General features: G+C 42.6%; 1 non-coding gene across 1 annotated transcript; it reads left to right on the top strand.

Annotated features, from left to right (window-relative positions):
• The first annotated feature begins 9,428 nt into the window (after positions 1 to 9,428).
• TRNAK-CUU (transfer RNA lysine (anticodon CUU)) lies at positions 9,429 to 9,501 on the top strand. The gene has a single exon. It is a non-coding gene; the product is annotated as a tRNA-Lys (tRNA).
• Positions 9,502 to 12,334: the final 2,833 nt, after the last annotated feature.

Below are 12,334 nucleotides of genomic sequence, written 5' to 3'. Positions count from 1 at the left end.
AAGGCCCTTTCCTCTCTGGGCCTCTGGCGCCCCATCTGTGAGATAAGCAGGTCAGAGTCAGTGATCTCCAAGGCTCTATCTAGGTCTTAATTCTTTGAGTCTAAGTTTCTGTACCTGACTGTGCTAGGTACACAGGCATTAATCAGTGTGGCGTTTAATAAATGTTCATTCAATGAATTAATTTATGGGGAGGGTACTGACACCAGATGTGGACTTTGACCCCTGCCATTCTCTTCTAGGAGAAGGGCCCGGCCTCAGTGTGATATTTGTTTTTCTGCTGTCCAACCCACAGCAGCACAGTCCTGAGGAAAAGAAGAAGGGTTGAGGGCCAGGATGTCAGTCTGCCTCCCTGGGGTCCTAACCCTGACTTCCTCCTTCCAGTGAAGCAAATTTCTCTTTCAACTCAGCTCCTCCCTGAAAGTAGCCAAGAGACCCCCACTCCTTTATCAAAACAAACTGAGGCTGCCTGCCTGATGGTATAAACTGGGATGAACCCTAGTCTTTAAGGTACCTGCAGGGGTGACTCTGGCAGAGACAAGCCTGTGTGCTCGAGATGCTTCAGGCCTTGATGGCAAGGATGGTTTGGACAAAAGAGCAGTTCAGAGGCTCTGCAGTTCTTGGAGCCGATAGGGTGACCGCCGTCTCCAGCATAGGCTTCCCTGTGTGAGCTCACTGCACTTTAACTCCTTGCCACTGTTCCAGATGAAAAGGAGCAGCTCTCAACTTAGAACAGCAAAAACTGGATGAAGACAACCAGAGTTTCTCTTGGGAAGGAAAGGGCTTATCTGTCCTCAGTCACTGGCCACAGCCACGCCAGTCTTCTTTCCAATAATTAGTCTTCTCCTCCAATAAGAACTTCTCCCATATTCAGAACTTTCACTCTTGAAGTTAGCTCTGTCTCTCCAGGACACTTCGCCTCCCATCCCCCGCCCCAGCTGGCAACCTTCAGGTCTCAGCCAGAACAGTACTTCCTCAAACAGGTCTTCTCTGCCCTCTAATCTAAAGTAGGTGTCCTTGCCACATTCTCTCAGAGTTCTTCGTACTTTTTAAAAATAGTACTTACTGCCATTAATCTTTCTTTCTTTCTATGTGTGTCTATTACAGGTCTCTGCTACTCTATTCAAAGACCTACGGGATGACAGCTTGCCTTCTTCATCACTATATCCCTAATACCTGGTAATCTTTTCATTTCTTACAGTCTTTTTTTCCCTGGTATTAATATAGCATCAGGGCCGCCCCGTGGCTGAGTGGTTAAGTTCACGTGCTCTCCTTCCACGGCCCAGGCTTTTGCCGGTTCAGATCCTGGGCGCAGACATGGCACCGCTCATCAAGCCATGCTGAAGTGGCATCCAACATAACACAACCAGAAGGACCTACAACTAGAATATACAACTATGTACTGGGGGGGCTTCAGGGAGAAGAAGGAGAGGAGAGAGGGAGGAAAAAAAAGGAAATTGGCAGCAGATGTTATCTCAGGTGCCAACCTTTAAAAAAAATAATAATAATATAGCCTCACCAGCATTCTATTTGCTTGATATATCGTTTTCTGTGCCTATTTTAGGTGTATCTCTTGTAAACAATTATGGCTGGATTTTGTTTTATTTTTAATCTAGCCTGATAATCTTTGTCTTTTAACTTCCTAATTCAGTTAATTCACATTTATTATGGTATTGTAATAGCTGGATATGTTTCTATCTTATTTTATGCTTTATCATTATCTTAGTTTTTCTGTTTTAATTTCCTCTCTTTTCATTTGGGTTCAGTTATTTTTCTCATTTCATCTTTTCCCTCTAGTAATATGAAAGGTTTTTTAGTCTTTTAGTACCTATCCTATAATGCTCTGCATTTCTTTTTAACCACTCAACTACGGGGCGAGCCCTTCCAGATTTTTTTATTGTGGCAAAATATACGTAGTATTTATCACTTTACCCATTTGTAAGTATACAATTCAGTGACGATAAATACAGTCAAAGTGTTGTATAACCATCACAACTTCTATGCCCAAAACTTTTTCATCGTCCCCAACCCAAACTCCATACTCATTAAATAATACCTCTCCCTTCCCCTCTGTCCCCAGCCCCTGGTAACTAGAGCTCTGTTCTACTTTTTGTCTCTATGAATTCAACTATTCTAGGTACCTCATATAAGTGGAATCATACAATATTTACAGTATTTGTCCTTCTGTGTCTGTTTTTTTTCACTTAGCATAATTTTTTAACATCCATCTGTGTTGTAGATATATCAAAATTTCCCTCCCTTTAATGACTAAATAATATTCCATTGTTTATCCATTGATCTGTTGATAGACAATTGAGTTGTTTCCACCTTTTGGCTATTGTAAATGCTGCTATGAATATTGGCGTACAAATATCTGTTCAAGTCTCAAAGATTTTAAAATGGCTCTGTGAGGACCTGTTTCCTCCTTTGGAAAAGGAGCAATTGGGCAACTTCCAGCCCTAAGACTCCATGAAATGAATTGTCTCCCAAAAGGACTAAGGGGGCTGAGAGATCAAAGGTACATACACATCAGTGACCTGTCCCTCAGAATGTCAGGGCTGGGGCAAGCCCCGTGGCGCAGCGGTTAAGTGCACACGTTTTGCTTCGGCGGCCCGGGCTTCTCTGGTTTGGATCCCGGGTGTGGACATGGCACTGCTTGGCAAGCCATACTGTGGTAGGCGTCCCACGTATAAAGTAGAGGAAGATGGGCATGGATGTTAGCTCAGGGCCAGTCTTCCTTAGCAAAAAGAGGAGGATTGGCAGCAATTAGCTCAGGGCTAATCTTCCTCAAAAAGGAAAAAAGAAAAAAGAATTCCAGGGTTTCTCATGTGCCCACTGTTTTAGGGCCCAGGGCACTGTGTGCAGCAGCCTTCGTGGACAAGGGTATGGCTTGGGCAGCCCCTCCCTCCACAGCTGCAGTCCTAGAGAAAGAGAGGATAGGCTCTGGGGAAGAAGTGTTTAAATTGAGCCTGGCAGCCAGTCTGATCTACCAGATCAGGTTCTGATTCCCTGAGGACCCAGGGTCTCAGGGTGGGGGGTTCCCAGCCAGGGGCTGGCCCTGGAGGGGATGTCTTTGGTGGAGAGGTGTGGGGCGTCTGCTCTCACCCTTGGTGGCAGGAGCCTCAGACCTCAGCTGATCCCCACCATGCCTGAGATGGCAGTAGGGCAGGGAGACCTGTCCCCACCATTGAACCAGTCCTGGGAGCTTCAGTGACTGATTCAGTCTACTCCAGAGTGTGAATATTGGCACACTGCAGGTTATAACTCACCCACAGGCAGGTTCTGTTCAGCCGAAATAGTATTACGTTAAAAAAAGGTAATTGCCAACACTTAAAAATCAGGAGTTTTTGCTTAAAATCTAGATTTCTGGTTCCTTTTTAAATAAAGTCAGAAGAGCTGGTGGTCCTGGGTCTGCATGCCCATGGCTGCCTCTTTCGATCAGACATAAAAACTCTAGTCTCTCAGGCACCCCAACCCCTTCACTCATCTGCCTGGCCCTACAGTGCAGTCAGTGGCAGACCAGGGCACTGGAGCCCTTTCAACTATACTTAAATCTGTTTTCAACCAAACAAGAAATGCTTCCTAAGTCCAAGAAAATGAAAGGTCAGATTTAAGAACTTGCTAGCTGACTGGTGCATAATGGCAAGAGCGTGGGTGCTCGGAGCCAGACTGCCTATACCAAGGTCCGGCTCTATTATTCATGAACTGTGTGACCTTGAGCAAGTTACTTAACTACTTCGTGCCTCAGTTCCCTTATTCTTATGAGGATAATAACAACAACACTTTCCTCCCAGGATTGTTATGACATTTAAATGAGTTAACACATGTAGTGCTTAGGAAAGTGCCTGGGTGATGGAAAATGAGAAGGGGTATGAGAGGAAGTGATTGTGGCATGCATAATTGGAAGGCGTGACAGTGCCCAAGCACCAGCTTGCACCACAGGTGTGTGTGAAGCCCAGCTCTGCAACTTGTTCGCTGTGTAGTCTTGGACAAGTCATTTAACCCAGCTGAGCTGAAGGTCCTTTCAGTACTTGGAGGCACTTCACAGAGTAGAGACTCCACAAATGGCAGCTATTACTATTAAGTGCTTGCTAAATGCTGTTGGCTCCCTTCCACAGCATTCACTAGCCCTCTGCCCACTCCTTTCAGAGCTGCGGAATGAACGTTGATCTGGAAGACGGGGAGACTGAGCTAAAAAGAACAAAGAGGCTCTGCTGAGAACAATGGCACCACTGTGAGCATATGGGCTCACGATTTCCTTTCTGTCCTTTCAACCAGCAGGGATGTCATTTGGGGCCTGGTGGGAAGGGCATGGGAGCCCATCCAGAGTTCTACCAACGGGTCTCAGGGAAAGTCAAAGAAGAACCAGATGCCAGAGTAGGAACAGCCCTGCAGGATCTTTGTGAGTCAGTCTCCTTGTTAGGTAGATAAAAAATCTGGGGCTCAGAGTGGGAAAGACACTTGCATAACATCACAGAGCACATTAGGGGCCAGAATCAGAGCTTCACACGGGGTAGCAGGAGGCCTCATTTCTCCAGGTCTTATATTCCCAGAGAACATTTCGGACATTTAGACTTTAGACATTGGACCTTTTCTGCAAATGAAGTTGTGTATTCTATCATTAAACGCATTGACAAGATGAAAAAAGTAAATATTTATCTTGAAACTTAAATATTTAGAATATATCCAAACTCATATAATCCAGTTTTGGCATTTTTTTCTTTTTTAAATAATAGTTTATTGAGGTATAATTTACATACTGTAAAATTCATCTTTTTAAACTGTACAATTCCATGGTTTTTAGTGTGTATATATATGTAGGATTATCACTACTATCTAACCTTAGAACACTTTCTTCATTCTCCCCTCCAACCCCCTGGCAATCGTTAATCTACCTTCTATCTCTGTGGATTTGCCCATTCTATTTCTATGAATTTTAGACAATTCACAGAAATGGAATCATACAATATGTGGTCTTTTCTGGTTGGCTTATTTCACTTAGCATAATGTTTTCAGGTTCATTCACACTGTAGCATGTATCAGTACTTCATTCCTTTTATGGCTGAATAATATTTCATTATCTGGATATATCAAATTTTATTTATTCATCACCACATGATGGACATTTGGTTTGTTCCCACTTTTTGGCAATTATGAATACTGCTATAAACATTTGTGTACAAGTTTTTGTCTGAAGATATGTTTTCATTTCTCTTAGGTATATACTTAGGAGTGGAACTGCTGGGTCATATGGTAACTCTGTGCATAGCCTTTTGAGGAACTGCCAGACTGTTTTCTAATTGCACCATTTTACATTCCCGCCAATAGTGTATGAGGATTCCAATTTCCCTACATCTTCACCAATACTTGTTATTATCTGTCTTTTTGATTACAGCCATCTTAGTGTTACTGAGCCCTAGAGGACTGGAGACCTAAACGGAGGTCCTTTTGCCTGGAGTCGCTCACACCAATAGGACGAGACCAGGTTCAGAATAGCAGAGCAGAAACTTTATTCGTTGGTCAAGGAATGGAGAAAGGGAGAGCTTCTGCTCTAAAACACCTTCTCCCCAAAGACAGGGAAACGGGGAGGGAACTCTTAAAGGGCAAGGGGTCCTGGCATCATTAGGCTTCCAGGAAAGGGGCAGTGACTTCCAGGAACAGTTGGTATATGCACAATCCTTCCAACTTCTTTGCCCAAGGCACCAAATGTGCCTAGCAAGGTACGAAGGAGGTAGGGGTTTGGGTTTGTATGGTAAAGAAGCAGAGGCAACTTGAATTCAGCTCCCAGTCCCTCTGCGCAGGCACTGCTCCTGTAGTGGGGTTAGAGCTGGTTTAAAGTGGTTTATCTGAGGCAGAAGCCTAGCTCAGGTGAAAAACATCTGAAAGGGAAATGTTAGATGTGGGCCAAAGCTAAGTTTTTCTGTTAAGAACACACGTTGCAGGGCCTGCCCAGTGGCGCAGCAGTCAAGTTTGCCATTCTGCTCCTCAGCGGCCCAAGGTTCGACAGCTCGGATCCCGGGTGCGGACATGGCACCACTTGGCAAAAGCCACATATAAAGTAGAGGAAGATAGGCATGGATGTTAGCTCAGGGCCAGTCTTCCTCAGCAAAAAGAGGGAGATTGGCAGATGTTAGCTCAGGGCTAATCCTCCTCAAAAAAAGAATACATGTTGGTGCACCAGGGATATGTATGGGTGACCCTAGCTAGCTTGGCAGCAGTGTAGCCTCTCTTTGCCTTTTATGCTGCTGCCTTGTCCTCACTCCCATGATACCCAGGGATCCTACTTGGCTGTCCCCTCCCCTACGTCAAGCCTCGGGTGATCTATAATCCCATCTCATTGATAGGAATGAGATCCTTGGTAGAGAGCACACGGCATGAGACTCCTCACTTAATGGGCACTCACCAAGGGTAGAAAACAAGGTCTTCATCCCACCAACCTCACAGACTGCTGGGGAAGCCAAGGCAGCAGGAACCACACTGTCCATTCATCTAGTCCTCACAACACCTCTGCGAGGTAGGTAGGCAGTTTGTAACATCACATGTTTTATGAGTGGCCCAGTCCGCATTTGAACCTAGGTAGTTTCAGGCCAGTGCCTGTGTGCTTGCTCTCTGCACACATGGCAGAGGGACCAGGTTGAGTCAGAAGGGAGTATAGTTGACCCTGGGTGTAAAAAGGAGAGCACATTCGCCATCTAGTAAGCAGTAAAGTCTTCCTGGAGAAGGTGTGTCCTGATGGGGGTCTTCCAGGATGGAGTTGAGAGAGTGGGGAGCCAGCATTTCAAACTAAGGGAGAGGTGCACCTGGTATCCTGGAGGCTTGAAAGAACATGGCTTTGCTGTTTCCAGTTCAGTGTGGCTGGAGCATCCGGCACAGGAGGGGGTTGGCAATCGAGTCTGGAGAGGTAGGCTGTAGCAAGATCAGTCAAGAGCAGGCAGGCCTTGTTAAGGAGTTTGGACTTTGGACTTCATCCTGAGGCAGTGGACAACCTTGGAGAGTTTTAGAGGAAATATCAGAAAGATTGTGCTGGCTTCAGAGGTCTCCCCAGATCACTGAGGAGTCTGGCTTAGCTGCAGCTGGTATCCAGAGGGAGGAGGGGGGAAGACGGGAGAATCTTCATGATTCTCATCTCAGCCGTCTCCATGGCGACACTGGAAGATGGTACAGTTCCTATGAATGAAATTTCCTTACTGAAACTTCAAGCATTTTTTATGTTTCAGGCTGATCTAGACCCAGGCTTCACCCCCTTCTCTCTGAACATAGAGAGGTGAACTGAGAAGGTGAGAAGGTGGAGAAGGAAATTCTGGAGTGAGATGGTATGAGGCAGATGGGCCCCAGTTGCGTCACCAGCCTGTGCAACCTTGGCCACCCGTCCTCCAATCTCCATCCCCAGGCCTGCCCAGGTCCAACACATAGTGGAAAGCAAGTTGTGTCTCTTGGGAAGGACAGGAGCAGCACTTTCGTCCGGGGGGTCTAGGTGGTCATCGGTTCATGAGCTCCTTAGAGACCTCCTTAAACTCTTACTCCTTTTAGCCCTCCCTCTCTCCCTCTCATCCCCCCGGTCCTGCCCCCATATTTTGCAGATGAGGAAACAGAGGCCTGCATTATGGAAGTAACTTGCATAAACGTTAGAATTCCAAAGGAACTTCCTCAAAAAATTAAACATAGAATTACCATATGATCCAGCAATTCCATTTCTGGATATATACCTGAAAGAACTAAAAGTAGGGATTCAAACAGATATCTGTACACCAACATTCAGAGCAGTATTATTCACAATAGCAACAAAAGCACTAACAAACAGCAAAAAAAAGAAAAAGAGAGAGAATAAAGACAAGCAAAAATTTAAAAAGTAAAAACTTAGGATTCCTACCACTCAAGTATCAACCATTGAAACCTTAACATATGGCCTTCTTTTTACTAAAATGAAAGATTGTATTTTATCTGCAATCTACTTTTTTCAATCATCTCCACTTTTCCATTACAGTAAATTTTCATCTTATCTAAAATTCAAACTATATGCAAATTCCTCTGGTTGACCCCCAAATCTCTTTTACAGCAGGTTTATCCAGAACAGTATCCAATCCAGGATCACCTATCGTGTCTGATTATTATGGTCCCTGTGTCTCTTTTCATTTAGCAAAAGTCATTTCTGAAAATATAATAGTTACTTGTTAAAGACGCCTGGCCAGTTGTCCTGTAGAATTTCCCACCTTCTGATTTTGGGTTAGTGCTTCCTTGTGGTGTTATTCATCTGGTTCCTCATGCCTCTTTATTTCCTGTTAACTGGATTGATGTCTAATGGCAGACAGACCTACCTAAAACAGTTTTTTGGCTAGAATAAACAGTTACTATTGATCTTGTGTACTTCATATTATATTACTATGAAGACACACTATCTTGAAGATTAGTAAACCACTAGCAAAACTCAGAAAAATTTCTCAATTAAATAAGGTGACAGCCTCCATCATACAGTTAGACTGCCCCCTTGCATCTAAGGAGTGACCCGTGTAGTGTTACTTTGACCCTGTGTGAATAGCCAGTTCCCCAACAACTATTAATGTAATGGTTTAACCGCAATTGATAATCTTCATTTATAAGGGTTTGCCAAATTATGCTTTTTCTAATCCTACATGGTTTTGTTTTGGGTTGTTTTTCTTACAAAGTAGAGCACTCTCTCATCAGCTTGGACTGTTTGGTTACTTGGAACTACAGTTCCTACTAGAAAAGCAGAATAAATTTTTAATTTCATTTTAGTTGGGAGAGGCTTGAAGTAGCAATCCCTCCCCAACCTGGGGTGCTACCACCCATAGAATCAATGTCTTCCTCTTTTCGTTTTTCGTGTGAGCCAACGTTCTATGTTATTTTCCATTAATTTCTGAGACTGCTTTAGCTTTTTAATAACCTATTGTGTGAACAATACAGCATGGCTTAGTTGAACCGCCGTCATGCCTTAGAAAAATCCCACAAAAGTCAAAGCCACACTGGGCCGCGAGAGGCCAGCCGGCTCTACAGCTGTGCTTTAGGTTCTGAGCTTTTCCAGAGGGCACGCAGGACACTCCTAGGGAGCCTGTTTTTGTACTTGGCCACGCAGACGTCGAGAACATTCTCCGAGCCCTGTGCAGCAGACGCCAGCGCTCTGCCAGCGGGAGTCTCTGGGATACTCAGGAGGCGCCCCACGCTCGCTTCCGTTCTCTCGGCGGGAGTTTGGGCCGCTTTACCGCTGACCGCTAGAGGGCCATTTATACATTTTTATTAAAGAATAGAAGTTTGTGAGCGCAGATTCAGAAATGAAATACAATTTTGAGAGCAGTGAAAAAGCTTTACCAAAACAAATTATAAAGTAAATGATTTAATGCAAAACATAAATCTTGGAATAAATTAAAGTAATCTTATTCCTTTGAAAACATCTAGAAAAGAGGTTAGTTTCAGCTGCCCGGCTAGCTCAGTCGGTAGAGCATGGGACTCTTAATCCCAGGGTCGTGGGTTCGAGCCCCACGTTGGGCGGTGCTAGTTTCACAGTTTTTCCAATTCGCCATCGGGACTCATCAAGGGTAATCCTTTAACCAGCTTCGGCTTTCGTCAACAGTAATCACTGCTTTCAATCCGGAGTTTACTTTCGAGCAATTCAATACATGAAAAACTGTAAGACTGAACTGCTTGAAAGAGGAAAAGGTAAAACTAGAAAACAACTTATCTTTATAAGTACACAGTTAAAGGTTATCTGGTGTAGAAAAATATTTGTTACTGAGAAGTCTAGCTGAAGGGCAGTGGAATACCAAAGGTTAGGGGATAAGAAGACGTGAAAATTTATGAAATTGTAGAGTTCATAAATATTACTGAAGTCATCTCTGTCAAAACGTCGGAAATGTGTATTTTTAACTTATTGCTATATGATGCCCAAGATTAGTTTAGTTTGGAGATCAGCTCTGATTCACAGGACTTGCTACGCATATTAATTTCATATCCTTAAATTCCTTTAAGTAAATTGATCTTCTTTTTGCCTGTGGGAAGGGCTAGGGATTATTATGGGTTGTTTAAACCTCTGTAAGATTGTTCAGTGTTTAGCTAATCAGGTAGCTATGGTGAATAGACCTTAGGACTGTTTGTATCCTTTGTTTTTAGTGATTCAAACTGAAAATTTTTTCCTTCAGCCGCTTTGGAGTCTCAAAACATATCTCAAAGCAAATAATTATCTTTTCCTTCATGTATTTTCCTAAAAGAACTCACTTTCTCAGGACAAAACTTTGCTTTTATGTTGACAGCTGCAAATTCCTTCCTTGGTTACATATTTTCAGACATTCCCAGCAATTCTCAAACATTCTCCACAATTACCATATGTTATTATCATCAAATAGAATTTCAGACTTTGGAAGAAACTCATGGAAAATTTCAGCATCAGAATGAAGGTCCCTAAATCCCGTATTATTACGGAGGAGTACTTAATCTCTAGGTGATGAGAAGTGAAGTAGAATTTTTCAAGAGGCAAACCCCATCAGAGAAAAAGCAAACTGGTAAATTGATGACATGTCAATGAAGATATCATACATATATTTACATTGAAGATTGATGCTACAGGTTGAATCATGTCTCCCTAAAATTCATATGTTGAAGTCCAAGCCCCTCGTGCCTCAGAATGTGACCTTATTTGGAAATAGGGTTGTTACAGATGTAATTAGTTAAGATAAGGTCATACTGGAGTAGAATGGGCTCTTAATCCAAAATGATGGGTGTAATTTTGTCAAAAAGGGGAAATTTAGATGCAGATGTGCACCCAGAAACGCACATTTGGATACACTGGAGAATGCCATGTGAAGATGAAGGCAGAGATCAGGGTGATGCCTTTACAAGGCAAGGTATGCTGAAGATTGCCAGCAAACAAACAGAAGCTAGGAAGGAGTCATGGAACAGATTCTCGCTTACAGCCGTCAAAAGGAACTGACCCTGCCAACCCCTTGATCTTGGACTTCTAGCCCCCAGAACTGTAAGACAATAAATTTGTTGTTTAAGCTGCTCAGTTTGTTGTACTTTATTATGGTAGCCCCAGGAAACTGATATAATCAGTCTTCTTTTGGGAGGTGATTTTGATTTTAAATTTATTTTTTTATACCTATACCTTATATTACACAACTGTCATCAGCTTCATTTCATTTCCATTCAAAAGCCTTAGGAAAAGCAATGGTTTGTTTCAATATAGACCTAAGTTCAGCTCAAGTGAGGAAGTTAGGATAACAGCTCCTTCAGAAGTAATATCTAAAAATGAGCTTGATCTCAAAGGATATTTTCTTTTTATTGTTGGCTGATAATTTCTCATGTTGACTAATTTACTACTATTTGTACTAAAAGAATATATTCAAAGATAGACCAAATTAAACACAGTTTATTCTCCCATGGAACTCATATTTGAAGATTTTACATTCAATTATTCTATGAATGAATCATTTTAAGAAATTATGCTAATTCTGTGGTCCAGTTTTTTCAACAAGTAAATGTCCAGAAAAAGAAAGAGACAGAGTCAACTCAATCAAATGAAATTCCGTGAAATGAGTGGGCTGTGTTTGAATCCTGATTTGAACCAACCAATCATAAAAAAACATGTATGAGGCAATTGGGGGAATGTGAACACTGACTGGATACTTGAAGATATTAAGGACTTTGGTTTTTTAATGTAACAATGGTACTGCATCCAAAACAAGAGAGCCTTTATCTTTTAGGGATACCTACTAACTTGTTTATGAATGAAACAGGTATGATATCTGGGATTTGTGTGTATGTATTTGGGTGGGTGGAGGAATAAGTGGGTACCAACAAAACAAGATTGGCCACATGTTAATAACTGTAGAAGCTGAGTTATGGATACACCATGGTTCATTGTACTATCCCCTCTGCTTTTGCTGGTTTTTAAATTTCCATAAATTTAAACACTATTTGATTATGCAAAAACAAAAGTGTCCAAGGAGGCAAGTAACCTCCTTGCCCAGTGATCAAATTTAGCATCACTGAGACAACCAGACCTCATGTGCCTTCTGATGTGAGGCAATGAGAAGTGCATAGTATCAGCTATAAAATATTGTCAAAAACACTCAACTTAGATCTAATCAAGTCTTGAGACCTAACGTTAAGTTTGTAGAAAATATAGCAAAAAGAGAAACGAGTTAAGTAACATCATGAGTAAACAGTCAGATAAATCCAGAATGTCAGACATTCAAAGAGCCTTAGTCTCTTCAAAAAGCAAATGTTCTGAACAAATACTAATACCACTAACAATAAAGTGTATGTGTGTGGATGGACTGGTTCTGTGCCAAGGGCTCCCCTCCCATCCCCATGGCAGTCTGGTGAA

Source organism: Equus przewalskii, chromosome 1, assembly GCF_037783145.1.
Source record: "Equus przewalskii isolate Varuska chromosome 1, EquPr2, whole genome shotgun sequence".
Classification (NCBI taxonomy): domain Eukaryota; kingdom Metazoa; phylum Chordata; class Mammalia; order Perissodactyla; family Equidae; genus Equus; species Equus przewalskii.
This window is presented reverse-complemented; position numbering and strand designations above follow the sequence as displayed.